The sequence below is a fragment of the Oryx dammah genome, unplaced genomic scaffold (assembly GCF_014754425.2).
Source record: "Oryx dammah isolate SB20612 unplaced genomic scaffold, SCBI_Odam_1.1 HiC_scaffold_2, whole genome shotgun sequence".
Taxonomy (NCBI): domain Eukaryota; kingdom Metazoa; phylum Chordata; class Mammalia; order Artiodactyla; family Bovidae; genus Oryx; species Oryx dammah.
In genome coordinates this window covers 112,331,324-112,355,440 of record NW_024070186.1, presented here as the reverse complement: position 1 = coordinate 112,355,440, position 24,117 = coordinate 112,331,324, and the positions used below count along the sequence as shown (strand labels likewise).

The 24,117-nt window shown below is 39.1% G+C and overlaps 2 protein-coding genes across 5 annotated transcripts in view; one reads left to right on the top strand and one right to left on the bottom strand.

Annotated features, from left to right (window-relative positions):
* CMSS1 (cms1 ribosomal small subunit homolog) overlaps window positions 1–24,117 on the top strand; it is a 400,514-nt gene that overhangs the window by 41,906 nt on the left and 334,491 nt on the right. The window lies entirely within an intron of this gene.
* The window catches only part of FILIP1L (filamin A interacting protein 1 like), a 315,409-nt gene that overhangs the window by 34,587 nt on the left and 256,705 nt on the right, over window positions 1–24,117 (bottom strand). Inside the window, exons 1-2 of one of the 4 annotated variants that reach the window (XM_040226039.1) lie at window positions 16,590–16,691; window positions 10,594–10,823 (exon numbers count right to left, since the gene is read on the bottom strand). The exons of 1 other annotated variant lie outside the window; for it this stretch is intronic. The gene's annotated coding sequence lies outside the window, so the exon portion shown is untranslated. Of the gene's footprint in view, window positions 1–10,349; window positions 10,549–10,593; window positions 10,824–16,589; window positions 16,714–24,117 lie in introns of those variants that run through there. 2 more of the 4 variants (XM_040226033.1, XM_040226050.1) reach the window with 2 other exon arrangements.

Sequence of the window (24,117 nt, the reverse complement as noted above, 5' to 3'; positions counted from 1 at the left end):
CATGGAAACCACTGAATGACCTGGTTCTTAAATGGGTTCATCCTCAGTGCTGTGCAGGTCAGCTGACAGTTAATTCATATCAGACTTTTATTATATCACTATAGTGAGCAGCTACTATATGCAAAGTACTGTGCCTGTTATTTGTCAGTTTACCTTTTTTCTGTTAAAACCTGCCTGTATATTTGCAGACATCACTGTAGTCAGAATTTAAAATAGTTGCCCATCAACAACCAAATAGTGTGATGATACCAAATCTTGTTTGGTCTTTTCTGAAGATATAAAAAGTAGTATATCTCTCATGCCTAGACTAACTGTGTAACCTCACCTTGATGGCTCTCAATTCCTATATTTGCTTTCATTCTTTCCATGCTAGTTTAATACATTACTTTTTCTTCTTGATTTAACAGGTTAACTAATAAGCAAGAAACTACATACTCTGCTTTATTCACTTTTATGTCTGCTCTCATGGCTAGACTTTGATAGTCTGATTATGATGATAACCCCCTATATCTCTTAGCAATTTTTACCCAATATGTTTTTAATTGTTGCATGTATTGGTAGCAGCTGGGTTTATGATTCAATAACCACAGAATTCTAAGCAGTTTAGAGTAATTACATGGAATTTGTTAGAAAGCTTCCTTAGGTTGAGATAGGTTCTTGGTAATTAACCAGTAATTTATGTTTCCTTGCTCTACTCTCTGCTTTTTTCAATGGGACTTTTCACTGTTTAGTCTAATTTTTAGGAGCACTCATAAAAATAGCTATGACTAGTCTTTTTTATTCTATGTATGCTGCTTCCTTTTATTCCTCTCAGAAGTCAAAGGTTTTTTAAAAAAATTACAGCTCCAGCATACCACAGTCATAACGTAATGCTTGATTCATTTGACTTGGTCAGCAAGATACAGAAGAACAGTAACACGTTTTTTGGCGTCTGCTAGCCATGTATGAGTATAAATCTGTGTCTGCTTTATGTCCTTCTTACTGAAGATACTGTCATCATCATTGAGATCACTTAGAGACACCATAAATGGGTCCAGATCCAGGAAACTGGGTTGCTATTTTCCTTCACTGTGAAACAAGAATTGCAGCAAGAAGTGATACAGAAGGCTTTAGTTGGTGTCAGAGAAATATAAAGTAAAAATGGGGTGTGGTGAGTCAGGACTTTTCAGCATCTGAACAGTCTTGTTTGGCTCCCCAAGGGTCATAGGAAGTGAATTAATAAGACACAAATAGTCGAACGACCTACTAATTATCAGGAGGTTAAGGAGCTTTTAGCAGAGAAACAGGATCCTAAGAGGAGCTTATAAAATCCTCAGATTGAGCAAAAGGACCAGCATTGGGGGAAAATCTTTAAAGAAATGAAAACAAAGAATCTCCTAGAAAGAAAAACTACTGAAAGGCAAAGTTTCAGAAGCAGAAAAAGATCAGTCTAAGAGCTCACCAGCACAAAACTTGAGAAGAATATTTTCATTTTGAGACGATGGAATCTATTCTAGGAGACACTGCACCCTCCAATCAAAGGGCCAGGTAGAGACTTAAAAAGGTTCTCAGTCTAGGGCCAGGGGAGGAAATGGAAACTAACAAGGGAGTTACAATTTAAGGATAGCCTGTGCAAATGTGTACCAGGATAATTACTTAGAGCCTGAATTATATGTTGTTACTTCTTCAGTGCTGTATTGTCAGTTAAGTTACTTTCTATAAAGAACTATCGGATGATGGATGTTCATTGAATACCAGTAAGTTTGTGCTTCCTTAACACCCATTTTACTTTTTCATATTGAAAAGTATCTTCTCAGATGAATTTTTCTTTTTGCCATTTGCTGAATAGGATTTTTTTTCCTTTGCTTTGAATATATTACAGCCATCAAGAAGAAACTTTAAAAAACAATTACTTTGAGTATGTACTAAAGAGCCTATTCACTTTTCATGTTCTCCCGCCCCACCACTTTGAATGTGGTTCTTAGTTATTTGAAAGCAGTTCCTCAGATCAATATTTTAACTTTTTTTTCTTCTCCAGACTTTCCATTTTGATTGCTACACTAAAAAACTTAGGGAGGAAAAAGCAAACTAGCCTGTCTTTTAACAGATTGAGACTTCAGGTTCTTGGCCAACTGAAAGTTTCATCTCCCTGATCCATCAAGGCCTGCCTGGGGCTCCCACAGCCATGGTGCCTTCCCTGGCTGCCTTTTTCTTTTCTAGAAGAAGCATGTAAAAAAGTCACCCAGCATGTGATGCCTTGGACTGTCACAGATACAACTATGCATCTATATTCCCGAGAGCACCTTGCCTGGTAGATAGCATGCAGAGCCATCTTTAAGTTGAAGTGGATGATGATGATACTGGCTTGTCCCCACGTTCCTAACACTTTGACTATTTATCATTCTTTCATTTCTTTCTCCCCTCTCTGTGGGTACCCTCTGTGATCTGTGTTCTTCTGTATCTTATTTACTGGCTCCACGATGGTAGTAGCCTGCTTTAGGATAGGAATGATGTCCTCTCTGCTGCCTATTTCGTACAGCAGCAGATGGCAGCAAGCAGTGCTGGTGGCTAAGGGCAAGGGGCAGGCAGGATGACTGAGAGGGAGCCAGTACACCCCCCAGGACTGATGCACCAACGGGAAAGAGGCAGTGGAATCCTGTGGGACGCAGGATAGTGCTGGGGGAGAAACAGATTTTGGAGTTCAATTTTCAAAGCTGAGTCTTAGTTTCCCCACTTCTACCCAGTGTGACGGAGTAAGCAGTTTAACTTCTACAGGTCTCATTTTCATCTGTGGGATAGAGATAATATTGGAACCTCCCTCATAACAGTGCTGAACTGATGATGACAGCAGCGAAGAACATCTGGGGGCAGGGGGAAGTTGCCTCTGTTAACTACCATTTTAGGGCACAGTTCATTTTTTTTGAAAACTTAGGAATGTCAGAGACAACAAAGAGATCTAACATTCATAACTCTTCACTATTTGCTGCTGAAATATATTTAGGATCAGTATTTTCCATTTCCCTTTTGTTCACAGGTCTACACCACAAGCTCTTCCCCCTTCCTGGAACAGTACGATACTTTGAATGTGCGTTATCCAGTGACATACCAGCATACCACAGTGGATGCTAATAGCTGATTCTCCCAAAGCCTCTTTGATGCTCTGTTCATGTTTCTCCTGTTTGTTGTTTCTTGAGTGTAAATGTGCAGTGCACTTTCTCTGCTGAGCTAATACGCTCCAAGACTTGTCTGCTTGGGGACTCAGCGGTGGGGTGGGCTGACAGACCTTTTTCTGTATGTGCTACTGCCAGGTTTAGTTTTCATAGTGGAAACTGTGAAGAAGACTATTGATGATATTTTAAATTCTTTTTGAGCATTTCATTAAAAAAAAGTACAAAGAGGTTGAAGGATACCCAGATTATCTGAGAAAGAGGTCATTTGAGGTTTTCATACTGTTGTATACTTAGCTTTGTAATTAAAAAGTTTTCTTTCCTCAGTTTTAACTTTTCACACGTCTGAATTTCAGTCTTGGGATTTTAGATTACCATTCCTAAATATATCAAATACATTTCAAAATATGTATATTAAAAGGTATAGGATCCCACCTCATCCTTCATCTGCCAGTTCCTCTTCCCCAACTTATAACCACTGATACTGCTGCTGCTGCTGCTAAGTCGCTTCAGTCGTGTCCAACTCTGTGCGACCCCATAGATGGCAGCCCACCAGGCTCCCCCGTCCCTGGGATTCTCCAGGCAAGAATACTGGAGTGGGTTGCCATTTCCTTCTCCAATGCATGAAAGTGAAAATTGAAAGTGAAGATGCTCAGTCGTGTCTGACTCTTAGCGACCCCATGGACTGCAGCCCACCAGGCTCCTCCATCCATGGGATTTTCCAGGCAAGAGTACTGGAGTGGGGTGCCATTGCCTTCTCCAACCACTGATACTAGCTTCTTACATGTACTTCTATAGTGTCTTTATGAGTAAACAAAGAAAATACAAATAAAGATTCTTATCTACCCTTTTTTATACAAAAAATAGCTTATTCTTTATCCTTCACCTTGATTTTTGCAGTTAAACATTTTTTGAGATCTTTCTATTAGATCAGTGTTCTTCAGCATGGGCAGGATATGGGAATAAAAATCAACATGGCTACTAAATAAATCTTTACAACTTCATGCTTAAAAAATTAAAATTTGTAGGATTTTTGAGATGAAGTGACATAGAGGAAGAAGAGTCATATACTTTTGCAGTTTTGAATTTTTAACATTAGGATAAATTGTAATAGTAATATTCTTTGATTATCATTTTATAACAGCAGCTTAACTGATTTATATCTGTTTTTATAATGTCTGTTTGTAGCATCTACATTTTCTTAGTTAGGAAACTGAAGCCCAGAAAGATTAAATAACATGCAAGGCCATTGTTACAGTAGCCCTGGTACTGGAACACAGACTCCAATTCCCAGTCGCTATCCAGGGTGTGATTTAGTTTATAGCAAAAAAGAAACAAGCATATTGAGGGTCTAGTCTGTGCCTCTTGATCTTGCTGTTGCTGCTAAGTCACTTCAGTCATGTCCAACTCTGTGTGACCCCATAGACGGCAGCCTACCGGGCTCCCCCATCCCTGGGATTCTCCAGGCAAGAACACTGGAGTGAGTTGATTCTTAACCTTACGAGGTATTATTCCTGTTTTACAGATGAGGGTAAGGACCAAAAAACTAAAATATAGAGAGGTTAAATAATTGCCAAATAGCACAAATAACCAAGCCAGAATAAAAAGTCACTGTTTGCAAAGCATGTGCTCTTTCAACTAAACAGTCTACATGCTAGAAAGCCCAGACAGAGTACTGACCTCACAAGAGTTTCCTCGTTCTCTCATCTCATGCTTTCCGTGTTCACTCCTGCGCTTTGTCCCTATCCCATTGACTCCCTGACCCCTCCTACCTTTGCTCGGTCTACTCCAGTCGTACCAATTTTCACGTTGTTCCCTGAACACAGCAGGCCTCTGGCTTTTGTGCCGCCTGCCTTCCCAGGGAAGGCCTCTCCCCCAGTTCTTGTAGTGCCACCTGGCATGCTTACTGTATTTTACTTATTTGATCACTGGCTGTCTCTCCTACTAGAATGTAAACTTCATGTGAGCCGGGAGGTAGGGATGTCTGTGTGTGTGTGTGTGTGTGTGTGTGTGTGTGTGTTCAGTGACAGCTCAAGTACTGGTCTGTTTTCATCAGTGCTGTATTTTCCAGCTCAAGAACAGTACCTAGTATGTAATTGGTACTCATTAAGTATTTGTTACATATTTGAACAAACACCTGTTCTACCTTTGAACTAGAGTGTTTTATGACTGTAAGCAATAGACACGTGGTGCTGTCCCCCTCTGTATCTGCGGATGTAGAACCCACAGGTAAGGAGGGCTGACCATACTACACCATTTTATATGACAGACTTGAGCATCTGCTGGTTTTGGTATCTGTGGGAGTCCTGAAACCACTCCCACTTGGATACTGAGGGATGACTGTTAACAGTTTCTTTCCTCTATGCTCATTGATTAAGCAGTTAATCATTTATTGAGCAATTACTGCATGCCATGTACCATGCTAGTTCTGGAAACAGTCATAAGAAACAACTATTATTCTCATGTTACAGAAAAGCAGTTTGCCACCACCATAACATGCATGCATAGCTGTCCTCTTCAGTGAATATGTGTGCTGTGATATTCTGCCCAGGAAAGGCACAGAGAATCCCTACCACTTGCAATCTACCGTTTTGTCACTGTTATTCTCTATAAGCTCTCTATAAGGCTACTCTGAGCTTGATCATGAGACATTAGCAAATATTCCCTTAATCATTGTAATAATAAAACACGTTTAGAACACATTTAGTCATCTGGCATAAATACGTGATTATTTTTGGATGGTTTAAAAAATTGTGACTTTTCCAGTAATAACATCTCATGTTCCCTAGAGGAGGTAGGTTTGTCATAAATACCATTTCCGTAGAACATTTCAAGGAACTTAAAGTTCTCGGAAAATATTTTTAACGGGCAGCCTTTTCTCAAACAGACTTCAAGGGCATAATGCTGAATACCCTTAAATGTATGTTGTATGTATTTTATCTTATTAGTAATATTTATATGTATTTATCTTATTGCAAAATCCATTTATATTCAGATGTCCCTTTAGTGGATTGAGGAAAACAGAAATAAATTCTTTAGAAAAGCATTCTGATGTAGCTGCAGAATTTTGTTTTTAATCTCTTTCATCTCTTTTTTTCTCTTCCCAGATCACAGGTTATTTTCATTCATATATTGCAAATTGCTATTTTGGAGGATTAGTATAATTCCTTTCTCTTAAAGCTTATTCCTTGGTAGGTTGTTTTTCTTTCTTTTATTCTCTTTTTTTTAAAGTCACAAAGAATAATCCTTTTCTGAATCTTACTCTGAGCCAAAAAAAAAATTTTTAAGCCCCTAGTTCCTGTAAGTTTTTTTTTTTTTAAGGTTCTCCTCTTTTATTTGGCTTTCATACTTAATTCGCTGGCATTCATGTTTAACATAAAAGGCCAAAGCATGGAGCAGTCATGTGCCAGAGCGGATGAGTTCATTGGTTTTCACCTCCCTTCAGTCTGGCTGCCTATACAGAGGCAGCGGCTAACATGGTATGCTTGGGAAACCAAACGTTTCCTAACTTGTTAGTGGGAAATTTAGACTTCAGAAATTTAGAAACCACAACAACAGACGCTTATGTTTTATTGTGACTACTGAAGTCACAAGCTTGCCATGAGAAACAAGCTAGATAGGAACCCCAAGAATATACAATGTGAGACATTTTGATCCCAAGAGAACTTCCTTCTTTCTCCCTTTCCCTTTTAGCTCTACTAGTAAATCAGTAAATAAGGAAGGCAAAGGAAGTAGGAACATTTAATATCATTAAATAGTATGTGGAGGTCAAAGCAGCTGGGAGATGAAGCTTGATGCTTGGCCTGACTGCCTGCTGAACAACTGAATCATGAACCACAGTGAACATCCTCCATGTAACCTTACTCACTTTTCTTATTAATAGTTCCAGAAGGTGATTGCTTTCTGACTCCTACATGATGTTTTGATGAATCTGGGCCACATGTAAATTTTAATTACAGATAGGTGGGAAAGTTTTATTCTAAAATATAAATGACCATTTTTCTTGTGGACTGTGCATGTCCTCTTGCATACATTTTAAAAATTAAAATTATTTTGGTCATCTAACCTTGTTTAATTTTCCAAAACAATTCAGAGCATTGGGTTATATTTCCCTTTTCTGCCACTTCTGAGCATTGAGAAGACAGAAAGCATGAACACAGAGTTTGATCCTATTTTCTCTCTCAGAAGTTGGGTTTCTTTTCTTAGAAGTTGGGTTCTTTTAAGATGAATGTATTCTAGAGAATATTTAGCTTGTGCAGTAAGGGGCAATTCCATCAAGATGTTACAGTGGTTTGCAATAGAACTGTTAGAGGTGAGAGCAGTGACTTAATACTTTACTTCCCTTGACCCTGGGCCTGTTTGCAGTGGATTTTGTCCTTGGGCAAAGTGTCCCCGTTTAGTTATATGAATCTGCATGAGAAATTGTAGCAGAATTGAAGAAAAGGCTATGTAGTGTACCTGTGCATGCGCTATATGAAGGCCAATCTGTTCTGCCCTGACCATATATATCTTACTTTTGAATTTTATTTCATTTTAAGATTTGAATTTTGAGAAAGGGCAAACTATTTCATGCTTGCAGTAGTTGAAAACAGTGTCATTGTTTTTTTTAAGTCATTGAAAAAAAGCACTAACTTCATTCTCCCTCACTTTCAAAGTTCACTCCCTTAAAGTTCACAGCTAAAAACAAAGAAAAAAAGCAAAACCCCAATTCTTAAACAACAGACAAGCCACTTTTGAAGGAGCCATGTATTCAATGGACAGGGATATTTGACCAAAATCTGCCATCCACTTAACTCTGTGACCTTTGCTCATCTGCATGCTACCTCAGCTGTAACATGGGGAAAGCAATACACCTTTGTCTCAATGGTTTACAAAGCCTTTAACGATCCTCAAATCCCGGTTGCACAGGATAACACCACTATCGACCCTAAAGGGCTTTCCTGATAGCTCAGTTGGTAAAGAATTCACCTGCAATGCGGTTCCATTTCTGGGTTGGGAAAATCCCCTGGAGAAGGGATAGGCTACCCATCCAGTGTTCTTGGGCTTCCCTGGTGGTTCAGCTTGTAAAGAATCCGCCTGCAATGCAGGAGACCTGGGTTTGATCCCTGGGTTGCGAAGATCCCCTGGAGAAGGGAAAGGCTACCCATTCCAGTACTCTGGCCTGGATAATTCCATGGAGTTGCAAAGAGTCCAACTAGACTGAGCGACTCTTGACTTTGACTTTTACCAACCTTTAAAGTCCTTTCCCTCTCTTCTTTCCTATATAGCACTGTACACAAATTCACATGTCAAAAATGTATATTCCATTCTGTCAGAAGAGATTTTGTGACTCATCTGATCTGTGGTTCATAACTATAAGGCAACGTTTATTGGAATTTCATGGGATTCACATTTATTTTGGGTTCTTTATATGTCAGCCATTTATTGTAGTTCAAGGTTATAAGTGTGCTGTAAAAGTACAGAAATAAATCATTTTAGTGTCTGACACCTAAAATGTTAAGCTAAATTGAAAGTATAATTAAACTGAAATTTGAACACCTAAGAAGTATTTAGTAGTTTCTGAAAGGGAATCTTTATTGTCTGTAGCTAGGACATAATAAATGCTACTTAAGCTCATGCTGCCTAAAATCTGTCTCACCTATTTGTTTTATATGTGTTGTCTCTCCAGCCTGGTAGGACTTTCAAGGTAAAACAGGGAGATTCCAGATTAGCTTTTAAGCCTTTTGTTCTCTCTCCTTGATCCTTTATTCAGTGACTTGGTTTTTATTTCAGGTGACTACAACTTCTTTAGGAAAGCTTAAGTGGGTTTCTCATACTAGGGATTCCTTTCCAGTAGAGAACTTAGGATAAAAGATAACCTCACTTTTCAGAGTCGCTGAAGTTAAGCACTAGAGACATGGATTTTCTCCAATAAGCTTTATCCTTTACTTCACCCATGGCTGGATTACGAAAACATGAGTTCTCTGGGACTGCATCCTGCAAAGCACCTCCTCTTGGCCCTAAGGCAACCCCTTGCACCTCAGCCTGGTGGACCCCAATAGCATCAGATGCTGATGGAGCATCATTCTTCTGAGCAGACTACATAATATCTAAATAGTAAGAGGTACCATATACTGAGTGTGTCCTATGGGTCTGGCATTGGGCCAACTGCTTTATCATCACTTTTAATCATTTTAAGGACTGAAACCACTATGGGAGTCCAGGTTGTTTTAAAGGCAACGATGGAATTAAAAATCAGACTTCAGGTGTTCTGATGCTAGGTCAAGCCTTCTTTCTCTTTTTACCTCAGATTCCCTTTTCAGAGTAGACTTCCAAGGAATAAATCTGTCATCACTTTTAGAATGCTACATTTCATTTTATATCTTTTCCATGAATGTTCCCTAACTTGTCTGACCTTGGCTGAGTTCCCATAGCTCTTAACAGTTTTGTGACACAAATACTCTGTATCATTTTATACCACTTTCTAGTTTGTTATGTTGTATTAGTTTTGCTCTTGAACTAACTATAAGCTCCTAAAAGACTTGATACCTGTGTTCTCCACATGGGTCTGAACTTGGTACATACTGGATGACCAAACGATTTGAGAGGTAAAAAGACCCATTTCTAAGGGGAGCATGACTGCCTCTTAGACTGAATGCCACTTAACGTTTTCAGAATTTACTCTAATTATTAGAGCAAAAGAAAGGGAAGTAGAATTTTGTTCCTCTTTTTCCTGTCACTTTCGAGGAGGGAGAATCATTCGGTGACATGAAGTCACTTCAACACAAATTTAAATCAAGTTCAGATGTGGGAAAACTAGCCAGAGAATGTTAACTTTGCCTGTGTTTCTTTGCATCTTTGCTCAGCCCAGTGAATTTTATGGGACTGTTAGAAGATTCCTGTATAGCATAATTTTAGAGGACATGAGTAAAACCATAATCACTTAACAAAGTTGTTCTCATCTTTATCTAAAAGATCTTGGTCTGCCCCATGTAGGCAGTTGTATCAAAGCCCGAAGGATAATATGGAACCTCAAACATAATGTACTTCTTCTAACAAAATGAGTGTTTAACTACCTTGATGATAAATGAATTGATATTATTGTTAAAGAATAATTAATCTCATTAGCAGCAAAGGATTACTTTTCACAAAACTCCACAGAATGATTTGCGTTCTCTGCTTCCCAATTAACTGACCAGTCCCTGCCAAGGCTGAGGGACTTACACAGCATCTCACTGCAGGCCCTTTGTCTTCAGCAAGAAGGAACTTTCTTATGCTCTCCCCAAGCGCTTAGACCAAGCAGCTTCTTCCTTTTTCTTCAAATGTAACAGCAGTGGTCACTTAAGTCTTGTCAGCCCAAATGTGATGAATATTTTACATTCCTCTTATGATTTCTGCTCAGAGATTTGTTTTTGTTTTGATTCACTTAAAAAAGAATTTTAAAAAGAGAGAGAAAAACTTGGTTCACCTTTAAACTTTTGTTCTGAGACTGGTGGGCCATGAGATATGATAAATCTGGAAGGTTCACTCTTGTCAGAATTGCTCATCTCGAAGGTCTGACCTCATCCTTGAGGCTGCTCTTGGTAGGATGATTCGGAGCTCTCACAGGCTCAGGGCTATAGTTAGTGAATCTTGCTTCTGGCTTCAGATTGGACTTTTCCCCTCACATTCTTCCCATTTTCTTTAGCTGATGTGTCTCTGTAATGAACGATCAGTAGGTTGTATTTTTATAGTCTTTGGCTCTACTTGATCAGAATTCTCTTGGGGGTGACTGCATACTATTCTGTCCTTACCTAGTATTGAGAGATGCTTATAGTGGATGACATCATGTCCTTTTTTAAGTTAATGGAAGCCAAGGCTACAGGAGGCTTATGCAGAGCGTGGATGGCAGAGCCAAGAAGAGCAGGACATGATTTACGAACCATCATTCCTACTCTGTAGTCTTAGTGTTGAGATAACACTGTCTGTCTATCAATTTAGTGTCACTAGTAAAGAAGCTTGGAGATTGACTACATTTGTGTTGTCTTCTTTTAAAAAATAGTCCCACATGGTTTATCTTTACTTAATTTTTATGTATAGCTGACCTACATTATCTATATTGCTTTATCAATTCATTAAAAAAGAGCCTAAACAGGACAGTGACCAATGATTGAAACTACTGTGCAAGAGCTACTGATGATCTCAGCCCTTGTCATCAGTGGTAGGTGTAGCTGTGTTAGCCCCATGGTGTGGCGTGTGGAGAATTTAGTTGCTAGGCTTGTCCCACCTTGTACTGAGCACTGTGCCTCGTAGGCACTCAGTAAATGTTTGGTACTGATGAGGAGTCACAAGCCCTAGGCTGGCTTCACAGGTTGACACTGGCATTACCTAACTTTGAAACTACAGAAAAATCATTCCTTGTCTGAAAAACCTGGCAGATGCACTGGATTACCCACAGAAACTTTGGAATCAAAGTATATACTTGGGAAACGGGCATCTGCTAATTTCTAGTCACAGCAAGGACAAACTGTTTGGTCCCCATGAACGCAGTAGGGGGCGGGCATTTAGCTGAGGCACAGCGATTAGTGGGAAACAGAGGAATACCCTTCATTAAAGACAAAGGCACTACACTCTGCTGTTTCATGTTTTGCTTCCCGTCCACTCCTTGCCCAGAGGCAATTCACCTGGTACTCTTTCACCATCTTCATTCTCATTATTTTGGGGAGGATGTTAAAGTGAAGGAGGTGGAGGTGGGTCGACAGAGAAGCATCTGACTTGAAGTCTGCCTACACAACATATAATGTACAGTAAAAGCAGACTGCTTTGCCTTCACTGCCGTGACTTATAATCTCAGCCTAATTTGTTTTCTGGTTTTTGTGTTTGTAAGTCAGTTCTATGTGGCAGAGATCTGTTTAGGGCTCCTGCACAAAGTCTGAAGGGGCCCTTCCTAGCCCACTGTTTCCAGAAATATTCTTTTTCTTACCAAATAAGAAGCTTCTAGGTTGTAATTTGTTCATATGTTCATTCAGTACCCTTCTTGGCCTTGTGACATACCTACTAACTTAACTAGGTCTTTCTTTTTTCCAGGTGCTAGGGATAAAGTGGTAGCAAAACTCACCCTCAAGGAGTTTATAGTCCAGGAGATAGATGATAAACAAATTAGCAGTTAATGTGCAATTTAATGTCATAAGAAATACATGATATGAAGTAAAGTAAAGCAAGTATCACTGGAGCTTAAAGCCCGCAGTGACTTCCTCTGAAAGTTTTGGGGGGGTTGTTTCAAAGGCATTGAGTCACTTTGGGTTTTTAAAGGGAACCTGCTAGCTGGGGAAGTATAGGGAATGAAGAATGCTTAGTTGGAGGGTGCTGAGAAGAGGTCACTTGTCATGTTAGTGGTTCAGGCCTAAGTGACTTTAACTGTAAAGCATACACACTCTTTGCAGGGCACCTCTCAGCTTTTGGGCAGAGAGAGAGCTTTGCCACCCAGAGGACCTTTAAGTACATTTATTATTTGTTTTCTTTATTCTCCTTTATCACCTCCCTTCCATTGTTGTAGCCTGGTTAAACTGTATTGATTTTCACCTCCTTCCTTTCTCTTTGTCTTCTTACTACTTGTACTTATTAACAAGAACTTTGAACCTTTCTACTTTCTTTTTTAAAATGGATTTTATATCCAAATTAACACCTACAGTACCAAGGCTTCTTCTGGGGCTTCTGTTCTCATCTCTTCCTGCCATTCATTTAAGGGGAAACCAAAGGCTGTAGTCTAAAAATGCATGCGGCCCTGGCTCTGTCTCTGAGTAGCTCTGTGTCTCTGAGGCAAGTCACAGAGTGGACATGAATTTCTTCTGCAAGGTGAGGCATTTGGATCAGATGGCTTCCAAGGCCTCTTCCAGTTATCAAGTTCTATGGACATTCCTTGCTAGGGTGTGTGTGGGTGGGTGTATATGTGCACGTGCACGCATGTGTGTGGGGGAGTATATGTGCACACGCGTGTGTGTGTACACGCACTCTCTGGGGCCTGGGACATCCCACAGTCCATAAGAATTTATCAAGGCACTTCTCAAACTCACATCTGTGGGATTCAGTGTTCACTATTCTGACATAACACACACTCTCTTTTATGATAGTAACTGTCCTTTAGCCTAGAATCAGTAGTTGCCATAAACAGAAACAAGGAATCTGCACTTCTACCTGTCCCAGTGGTAGGTACACTTACCTACCTACTCCTCTGCATACCTTCTTACCCCTTCCCCCACACAGAGACATATCATTTCCTAAGCTAGTCATTTAAAAAAATAATAATTATATCTTTAAGAGTTAACCTTATTTTGAAACCAGTAGGGCAGAGGAATGTGAGGATGGTCAGACTGGAGAAAGAACGCTGCTAATGTGTTATTCTCTGTTCTTGGGCTCAGAATGAAAACTGCTGTTGTCCTATCTAACCTGCTAAATTAGAATCTCCTGGAAGAAGCATGAAAAGGAAGTCCTCCCATATCTGAAAAAGAACCAAGTGACTTTCCTTGGAGAGCCTTCCCACTTTTATTTGCCTTGCAGCTTTCCCAGTCAGAGGTAATGTTAGTGCAGAAGAAGGCTGGGGGAGAGAATCTCAACTCTGTTTTTTAAAAAAGGAAATGTAGGAGGACTTACAACAGTGTTGGTGATGATCTGCTAAGGAATTAGTGCACCTAACCCTCCAAGCAGAAGCTAACTGGCCAGAAGATTTTCTAAAAGTCTTTGCAGCACACATGAAAGAAACATTAAGTGATTGAATTGGTGGCCAGTATAGACTGTAGTGATGGCAGAGGCAGCCATAAAAATATTTCTCTGAAAGTCTTATGCTGCATATGCAGTGTCTCTTCATCTTTAAATCCTTATTTAAACATAATTTACAAAAACTATATCAGTTTTTATTGAAGCTAAATTCACAGTCAAATGTAAATTAAACTCTAAAAATCACTTAAAAGTCCAAGAGGATAAGGTGTGTTCAATTTTTCCAAGATAATGATTGGCTATGTGGAATAACAGATTTTAATTCCTGAAGCAGGTTGAGACCAATATTGCTTTACATACCCTGATATTACTTCATAATATCCATTCTTTTATAAACAGTTCTCTTCCTGCCCCCCCTCCTTCCTTCTTCCTTTTAATAGGAGGCTTTATTTTTTTTTCTCCATTCACCTTGTAAAAGCATCCACTTTGCCCTGAAGCAATAGATATAGACAGAACATGACCTAAGAAGAATTAATGGAATTTTATTCTTCCTCTCTCCCATTTTCATTTTTACCTCAAAATCCACTTATTACCAAAGGCAAGTTTTGGAGGGGGAGAGGTAGCAAAGAATCCTAAAGCAAAATTCAGAGCATTTTGAGAAAGCAAATTAATGGGAATTATAAGTGGACTTGAGAAGTTCTAAGCTTGATTTGTATTTTCATATTGACTGTTCCTACAGACTTCATCACAGCATTAGGAAAATATCACAAAAATACCAGGGCTTAACAGGTAAGGTTAATCGCCATAGAAAGGTAAATTAGTTTATTAATTATAAAATTAATATGTTTTTTGAAGATGTAAAAATTCACATTGATTCAATCCAAAACATTTTTTCCATCATATAAATTGTCTCAAGAACTAAGAAATGCTCACTCAGAGAGCCCACTGTGAAATAATGTATCCATGAAAAATCTTTTTAACTTTCAATTTTAAAAGGGATTTTAACAGGTGATTGTTCTTTCAACTGTGCTCTAAAGTTAATAAATGGAAAATAGTGTGGAATATTGAAGTGTGTCATTTAAAATTTTTTTACAAACTGATGCTTGCCTGTTTTAAAAAAATAAAATACAGACTCTTGAAACACAGCTGTCAGAACTTTGATAGAGGTTATGATTTTCAACAGTTGAGCTAATAGTTTATGATACAGATGGTACTTTGGGTAGAGCTAAAACAATAATTGATGGTTTCTGTTTCCCTCCTCCTCTATTAAATTCAAAAGAGTGGAATATCTTTTTTCCAAGACAGGAATCTTTTTCAGTTTCCAATTACAGCATATATCAAATAAACAACTATTCTGTTGCATATTCTGTACTTCTCCACAGTAACCTGGGTATTGCCCCCACTCTCTTCTCATTATGGTAGGCTTCCCTAGATTTGAAATAATAGTTTTGAGGAAATCCTACTTCTCAATACTAACCTGCAGTTTATAAAGCCTATCTTCAGGCCAAGGAACATATAATTTTTCTTTTAGAATACTAAAACCAAAGGCCTGCATTGCTCCAAACAAAATTAGCTAACAAAACAAAAACCCCCTGAAGCAAAAATGGCAGGCACCTATGTCATATACTTTTAAAAACTCAACCACAGAATTACTAGAAATACAGATATATTCCACATTTTGACCAGGTAAAACAAATCTATGTTTCTAATGATAAATAAAACATAGAGACTATTTTACAAGGAAAATAGTTCTTTCACACACTTTTAAGTTTTGTTTTGACCAAATAAAATTTAAGTGATAAATCATTTTTTCATCTCATATTCCAGTGTTTTTGACACAGCATATTTTATTTTTAATTCCTCTGCTGATTTTTATTCTGAAAAGTAAAGTAAAATAAGTCGATTTTCAGCATCTGCCACTTGTTCAGTTATCATACTGTAAGGATTCATTTATAGCAGTAGTCTATTCAAGGTTTAGAGGTAATAAATTATGGCTCAAAATGCCACTGATTAACAAAATTCTATAGGCTTTCCTTTTTAAATTTATTATGTATTTCTACATTATAAACTACTGTCCAACATATTACTGCACAGAAACTAGCTTTATCTTTAATTGCAGTGCAGTTTGTCATTTACCCATTGACTGGAGTTGACCTAAAAAGTTAGAACACAAAATTGTAATCGTTACTTTCTTGTACTAATTAAAACTTGTTTTTAAGACAGATTAGCATTTGTAGGATTTTTTTGAATCTTAAAAAGTGCTTTACTTTTAAAGTTAGATTCATCCTAATTACAAGATGTATTCCTAACAAGGGTTTTCTCGTCTTTCATATGAAGATTTATAAAAGAGAGAGGACACTGGGTGGGAAAGAAATCCACTATCTTGTGGTAGTTTTTCGCTCTGTGCTCTTGTAAGACTTAAAGGAGTTTGAGTCCTAGGAGAGAGAAGATCAGGAGAGTTGTTGTATTACAGCATATTCCCCCCACCCTCTCCCCCAAAGATTTCTCAATAGAGGCAGGATACGAAGGCGTCTGTAATATATAGTCATCCCTCACCTCCGCATTTAAAACTAAATCCCAAATCTGTATTCTCCATCAGAGAAAACTTTTTAAGTTTTGTGTGAGTTGGGAAAGGTTTTGATCCTAGAGTTCATTGGACGCGCTTTTCGAAACCTGTTTGCAGTTTGTGATGCTGATAACTTTAAAAGCCACCTACAGACTGCCTGGCTCTCCGCTCCCCTTGCTGGAGCAGAGCGGCTCTCCCGGGCTTACCTGAGTCGCCTGCGCCGGGGCCGAGCGGGGACCGGGCGGGGGCCGCAGTCGCGCGGCGTCGCGAGCGGGCTGTGCGCGCTCCGGGAGTCGCCCGAACAATGCGAGCGGGGCGCCGAGCGCGCCCGGCCTATGGGCGTTACGTCACTGCGCTGCCTTATAAGGCGCTCCGCGTGTGCGGCGCGGGCGGCGGGGGCGCCGGTGACAGCCAGACCCGCAGCGGCGGCGCTGCAGCGCGCCCCGGCCCCGCAGACGCTCGGACCGTGTGAACGACCCGTCGGTCCCGGCTCCCCGCGGAGGGGAATGGGCGGCGGGCCGGGGACGCTGGCGCCCTCCAGCCGGGCTAACCTAGTCTTTGGGGGTCATGGTCGATCAGCTTGTAACTTTTATTCCTCTGGGGCACTAAAGCTTCTGTTATTGCTTGGGATTCTTAAATATACATTATGTTATTCTTATGTATGTGCTTTGTAAATACGTTTTTCTTAAGTTTGTTTTTTCCTCGCTGGGGGCGGAGGGAGGATGTGGAGGCGGGAAGTCTCTCTCTATTTTTCTCTTTTTGGTGGTGGGGCAAGACATCTCCGGGAGTGATTTAGACTTCAAACCTTCTCTTTCCTCTTTGTAAAGAGTAGGGGTCCTCAGAGGATAGTATTTTATTTCCTGATGATGTAACTACCAAACAATTCTTCAAGTGATGATGGGAAGGCCAGATGAAATTTTATTTTTTGCAGTGTTTTTCCTGAAAGAACCTCCTCATTGCTCATTTCTGCATGCCTGTGTTTTAATGAAAGTAGTTAAAACTAATCGGTTTATTTGGCAGGGACGGTATTTATTAAAGAAATTTAATGTTTTCTGCTGTACTTTCAAGATAGTATAAAAATAGAACTTCAAAACTGGTTTTAATTCATCTGTTCTCTTCTACAAAATAAAACAAAATGAAAAAAAACCTGAGAGGAAAAAAGAAACCGACCAAATATGACTGAGTTAAGCCTGCTACCTTTTACTCTGGGACAAATATACTTGTTTAAAAACTTTTTCTAGTAAATGAGAATTAACTTCCTAATTGCTTTGCACATCGATAAGAGAAGTAATCTCAAAAAGTCCTAGCCAACTATATGAATCTGCTAAGTAAATTAGAGACATGGCTGCCTCATTTGTGAGTTTCAAATAAACTGAGTAGTTTAAATAACTTGAGTCTGTTTAATTTTTAAAATTACATTAAAATAGGATTGCTTCCTATTATAATGTACATGTCTATGGAATTATTGTTTCCATATGTTTTGTCAAACAGAAATAATAAAAATAGTCTGCCTATTTCTTTTCTTCAGTGTGGAGTGGAGAAAGGCTGGTTGCAGAGGATTTATAGTTAGTGAAAATGGTGTGGAGAAAAGATGCAGGGCCCCAAAAGAAGTGTGTATCATCTTTAATAGTGGGCTCATGTTGACAGTTGTAGATCACTCTACCTGTCTACCGAGAGCATATTAAACTAAGCCCTGCTTTTTGTATATACTCTTTTAAAACGAGAAGTGAATGACCATTCACTTCAGCTGAACTTAAACTTTAATATTTGATTTGCAGTTTTGTATTAACATTTTAGATGTTAGTTTGTTGGTTTTAATGGTTACTTTGCCTTATGTTGTATGTGTGTGTATGTTAGTCACTCAGTCCTGTCTGACTCTTTGTGACCTGATGGACATAGCCCATAGGCTTGTCTGTCCATGGGATTCTCCCAGCAAGAATATTGGAGTGGGTAGCCATTCCCTTCTCCAGGGGTCTTCTGGACCCAGGAGTTGAACCTGTGTCTCCTGCATTCTTTACCATCTGAGCCACTAGGGAAGCCCATGAAGTGTATTTAAATCTTTTGTGTGTGTGTGTGTGTGTGTGTGTGTGTCCTGTGCTTACCTTGTACTTATTAAACATACTTGGAGATTTTTATACTGTTACAAATGAGACAAAATGACTGTTACGAAAGTTGCATGAAGCACAAATTCCTGAATCTCAGTTCCAAACTGGTAAGGTAAAGTACCTCTACCCAAACTAGCGTTTCTGTGACTTGCTCTGCCTCCTTTCCCCTCTGATGGATACAGAGACTTCCTCACATTTGACACTACCTTTTATTTCTTTCTTATATTTTTGTACTTCTGCTTTGCATTTATGTCTATGCTTTTGACTTCCCAGTTTCCCTGTAAAATTTGTCAGGATTATTTCCTCATTTTCTTTGTTTGAAGTAACTAAAGACTAGAGAAGTGAAATGGCTGCAAGACTTGTCTAGGATTCTTGAAGCAAAAGGAAAGAAGACGACTGCTCCTACCCCCAAGCTCCTCGCCTATGCTGTTACTCCTTGAAGCACTGGTCCCTGACACAGCTATGACTCAGCCTTGCAAGGAGGGTCATGGTATGTGACCACTCTCTTCAGGAACCAGTTTGTGACTCTCAATGGTTGAGCTTGTAGCACACACCAGTCACGGTGTTTAGTGCTCTGCATGCACGCCATCATTCAATCTGCATAACATTCTGAGGTAGTTTATCCATATTTTTCAGATGACAAAACATATTTGAAAGGGTAAAATTACTTGACCAGTCATACTTCTGGTAAAGTAATGAAAAGAAAAATTTGAAGCAGTGTTTATATGTATACAGGCTTAGTCTTACCCTCCCTTAGGGATTTACTCAGAATCTCTCAGATGTGTTGTTAGTAAAGAAATAATCATATTTAACTGAGAAGTTTGTGTCTTTATTTTCCAGACTGAATGTTTAGGAAAGCTACAGCTCACACTCTTCAGGGGCTACACACCAAAGCCGCCCTGACTGTGTGCTGAATAACCCCAGGGAGTGTTGTTTACGCTGGAGACACTGTGGATTTGTATATTTACAAGATAGTTTTCTTGAGTATGTTGGCAACATGTTCTAATAAACTTAGAATATTGTAACAGTTCTCCAGCAGTTGAAAGTGGAACATTTTGAAGAAGGAGCATCTTTATCTAACTGACACCAGGGCACCCTGGGTCTTATAGTGCACACTTCAGCCAGCCGTTGGCCTTGCGCTCCACTGCCGCATGTCAAAAGTAGGCTTTTATCTCCTTTCCTCTTATCAGCATTCTCTTTGCGATGTAATTTTTGTTATTTTAGCTTCTAACATATATTTATTACGAAAAGAATAGCGATGTGACCATTGTGCCACAGCCTTGGCCAAGTTGTTACTTCCCTTTTTACGGAAAATTTTACTGCCCAATTCCTGTGTGACTCTTCATTTTATAATCAAGAATTTTGTACAAATAAGTATACCTACAAATAAAAGTCCTTTCTACGGTGAGTAAGCTGATTTATAATCTAAATCAGCGATAGTTTAAGTTCTCATTTGGAGATGGTAAAAGGAATTTTTCTAAGCTAATTGCTTTCTAATGTGGAAGTAAGATTAGTAGGCAACGAGGCTGGAGACTAGGATATGTTGATTTGATTGAACTGTGTGAGGTCACTTTTGTTAAATAGTCAAAAACAGTTGAATATCAGCAGTTTCCCATGGTTCAAGCTATTGCCAGGAGGTTATTACAGTGACCGCAGCAACCAATGTTATTAGTAATGTCCACAATGTCATCATTATTTAACTGTTTTAAAATACCGTTAACATGTTACTAAACATAACAGAGACAGTTTCTCTTTGTGAAGTGACTGCTCTTTCTTTCTTGTCCTGTCTCTACGCCTTTGTTTCTTCTTGTGATTGGTAAAGTCTTTTAGTCATCCAAATAAGTGCCAGAGAAGCAGTATTCGTAATTAGCTGAGCCTTTTCTAGAACCGCCCACAGGTTTCCCTGTTGGCTCTTTAATCAGGTAAGGGGAGATGTACACTGTGTACACACAGTCTGTGAAGCTCTGCTGTAAGCTCTGGGATGGTAATGCTAATTCTGAATGGGACACATTTGCCCCTTTGCCTCTCAGAGAGTTTACGTGGAAACACTGTAATAGGCAAAGAAAAGCAACAATTTTTATTATGGGCATGGTCCTGTTATGAGAAGCTGAAGGAAACGGGGGCAGGTCCAGGATGGCATGGGCGAGGCAGAATGCTGTGGTCCTCCCTTGCATCAGGCTGCAGTTGGATTGGCCAGAGCAGGAGTCTTTGGTGCTAAGACACTCCTCCTGACAGAACATTCTAACATCTCACGGGCGGACTTCTTGCCACATGGCTTTGCTGCTGAGCATTGGACAAGCCTGACATGGATGTGGAACTGATGGCTTCTCTGCTGCTCCACAATTTAGGAGGAAGGCTAAAGGGACTGAGCACCACGGTGGACAGCTGTGGAACATGGAGCCAAAAGGAAAGTCTGAGGGTGAAAACAGCTTCTCTCCATGCCAGGGACACTCAGTTTTCTGACCTACCTCTTTCTTTTTACCCTTCTTTCAGTTCCCTGGTGGTATCTGCTTCACTCTGTACACATAAATGCCCACATGAAATATACCACATCCCCAGGCAGTACAGCATTTAACATGTGCACGGAGAACTTTCACCATCAGTTAATGGGCTACAGTGAACTTTAGTTTACATGTAGGTCGTCTCACTTTTACCTGCAGCCCAAGTCTCCTGTCCCAGGCCTCCATATGCATACATGCTTAGTCACTCAGTCCTGTCTGACTCTGCAACCCTGTGGACTGCAGCCCACCAGGCTCCTCTGTCCATGGGATTCTCCAGGCAGAAATTTTGGAGTGGGTTGCATTTCCTTCTCCAGGGGATCTTTCCCACCCAGGAATCGAACCCACATGTGCTTGGCAGGCAGATTCTCTAACATGGAGCCACCTGGGAATGCCATTCATACTTTAGCTTACTGGTTTTAAAAAGGGACCAATCCCTTTGAGAGTTAACTTGGGCTGATAGCAACAGTATCAGTAGTAATGTTAGGAAATGGGAAGCCCTTTATTCATGTTAAAATGAATGCTATTCTATGGCTTTAAAAATTAATTTTAAAATAGTTCAGTGCCCATGTCATAATTTGGAAAATGCAAAAAAGTCAAAAAGACATTTTACAACTAGTCCTACCACATGATTACTGCCAGCTATTAACAATTCCATGTACTGTGTTTCCTTTTAGTCTTTTTCTAAGCATTTGTAAAGCATGATTGTTTTCCTACTGTGGGATATAATTAGATATTGCTTCTTACTTTTTTGCCTTTTTATGTATTTTTTAAAATTATGTTCCTGTCTTTTCTATAGATATTGGGTCATTTAAAAGTATATGTTTACATATTTTCCCTAAAAATGGTGGGTCACAAAGCCAACCACTGACATCACCATTGTTTTTTCTTCAATAAGTGAAACAAGGAAGTGCATAGTTAATGGAGACTCCCCTGCTTCAGAGACCTCCTGTTCTTGGTTTACGTGGGATGCTATGAGTTGACTATAGGACGCTAGTGAGCATGCCAGTTGGTGAGCAGGATAACTTGGAGACAATGAAGTATTGATAATACGATGGCACCGTAAAATTATTAAATGGGAAGCAGGAAAAGCCTGCTATTTAGGTCCAGTCCTTTTGCTTATTTATTCCTGTAAACATTTTATGTTTCCTTGGTAACTAATAATAGTTTTGAGAAATTGTTGCACTCAAAAGTATTACTGCAAGAGTAAAAAAAAATAAAATCCTCGAATCACAGAAATTAGACAGAAAAGACCTATTAGGTCATCTTCTTTGTCCCTTGCCAGTACAGATTGTTCTCAATACTTTGTTCAGTCCATTTTTTTTAAAGGGACCTTGTAAACTAGTTTATGCTTCATGTCTTTTTTAAGTAATGCATTTAAAAAGCAACTTCTCTGACATATTTTTCTGTATCATTGTGAAGCTTGATTTCAGGCTAAGTATTTTTGGAGGAAGACCTATGGATTCAAAGTACAGTTGAACAGGTTTTTTAGTTGAAACTCATTGGAGCAGTTCAGGATGTTATAGAATAGTTGACTAACTAAGGATAAAACAGATGGGTGAGTTGAATTTATGTTTTCTTTTATCCCTGGAAAGTCAAATATAACAGTGCATGAGAATAAACCTTTAATCACGTAAATTCATTGAAATGGATCTAGAAGGCCTAAGGAAATAAAGCACTTAGGAAATAAAGAGGAAATAAGAGTAAAACAGCTCATGCTAAGGTTATTTTATGAAGGAGACATTTTATGATCTTCCCTCCTGTCCCTGATTCTGCTTTGTCCGTTATTTACAGTTGATTATTGCTTGTTGTGAAGGTGGCTTCTGGTTGTTAAATTCTTTCCCTCAGTCAGGCAATTAATTCCAAACCCCAGAGGGATAGAATAAAACTATCTCATGGAGCAGTCAGTGGTAGTGGTACAGACTAAATGCTTCACTTCCCTACATTATGGCTAAAGATAAGATATCTTGACTGGGATAAAATGACAGACAAATTAAGAAATGAGAGATGTGCTTTGCGTTTTATTAGGAAGGATGATTATTTCATAAAATCATATTTTATAGTGTAAAAGACCTCAGAAAACATCTACTCTGCTTATTTCCACTCTTTGTTCTCCCTTTTTAGGTAGATGAGATAATTGGAGCTCAGAGAGGTTAAAGGACTTGCCCCAAGGTCAAACAATAAACTGGTGATCCAGCCACTGTGTTTTATGGGTCTGCATGCCTCTGTTGGGAAACATGAAAAATCAAAAGTGACTAACTAAATGATGTGATTAGAACTGTCAAAAAGAATGTATCCGAAATCCTAGTTATTGTAATATTAGTATAATCTACCATGGTTTATACTAATTTATGGAACATTAATGAGCAAGTTATTTACTTTATGGATTAAAGATGCAATAGTTTGTTGCATTTCTTTTAAATTAAAGATCTGTATAATACTGGTAATCAACCCAAGCCACCAATTTGGTAATGGGTTGACAACTCTGGGCATAAATACCTGAACTTTTAATATTAATACTGCATTATCATGTAACAACATTGTCTTACATGCTTGCCAATTGTTTATTCTGTACGTGAGAAATCCTTTTATAATTTATGTCACTAGGCATCCAATCTGCATCATAAAATACAGGTTTGGGAGGGAGATAAAAAGTTCTGTGTTCACCCTTAAATTGGAATCTCTCTCAAGTGAGAATCTCAACCTTCTTCCCAGGAATTGGTGCATACACAGTTCAGTTGTCACTAGAGCTGAGTAGCCCCAGTGATTTGTTACTTCCTCAACAAGTCCACTCCATTCTAATCTAAAAATTGGCTTTTTCCAACTTCCACTGACATTCCTGATCTTTCCATGGAGCTGTGTTGAATAAATGCATTGCTTTGACATGACAGTTTTTTAAGTATTTGAAGACAGTTTGTCCTCAGTTGTCAGCTGTTCCTGTTTGATATGAGTCCTTTCACACCTGTCTCTATGGTTTGGAGCTCAAAACGAGCAATTTACTTCTGTGTATTAGGATCATCTTCCCCTTCATAGACGTATAGACTTTGCGTGTGTACCTAAATTATCTAAGCATTTTAAGATAATTATCTAAGACAACCTACATCAAACTGCTGTGTCATTGAGATTCCTGA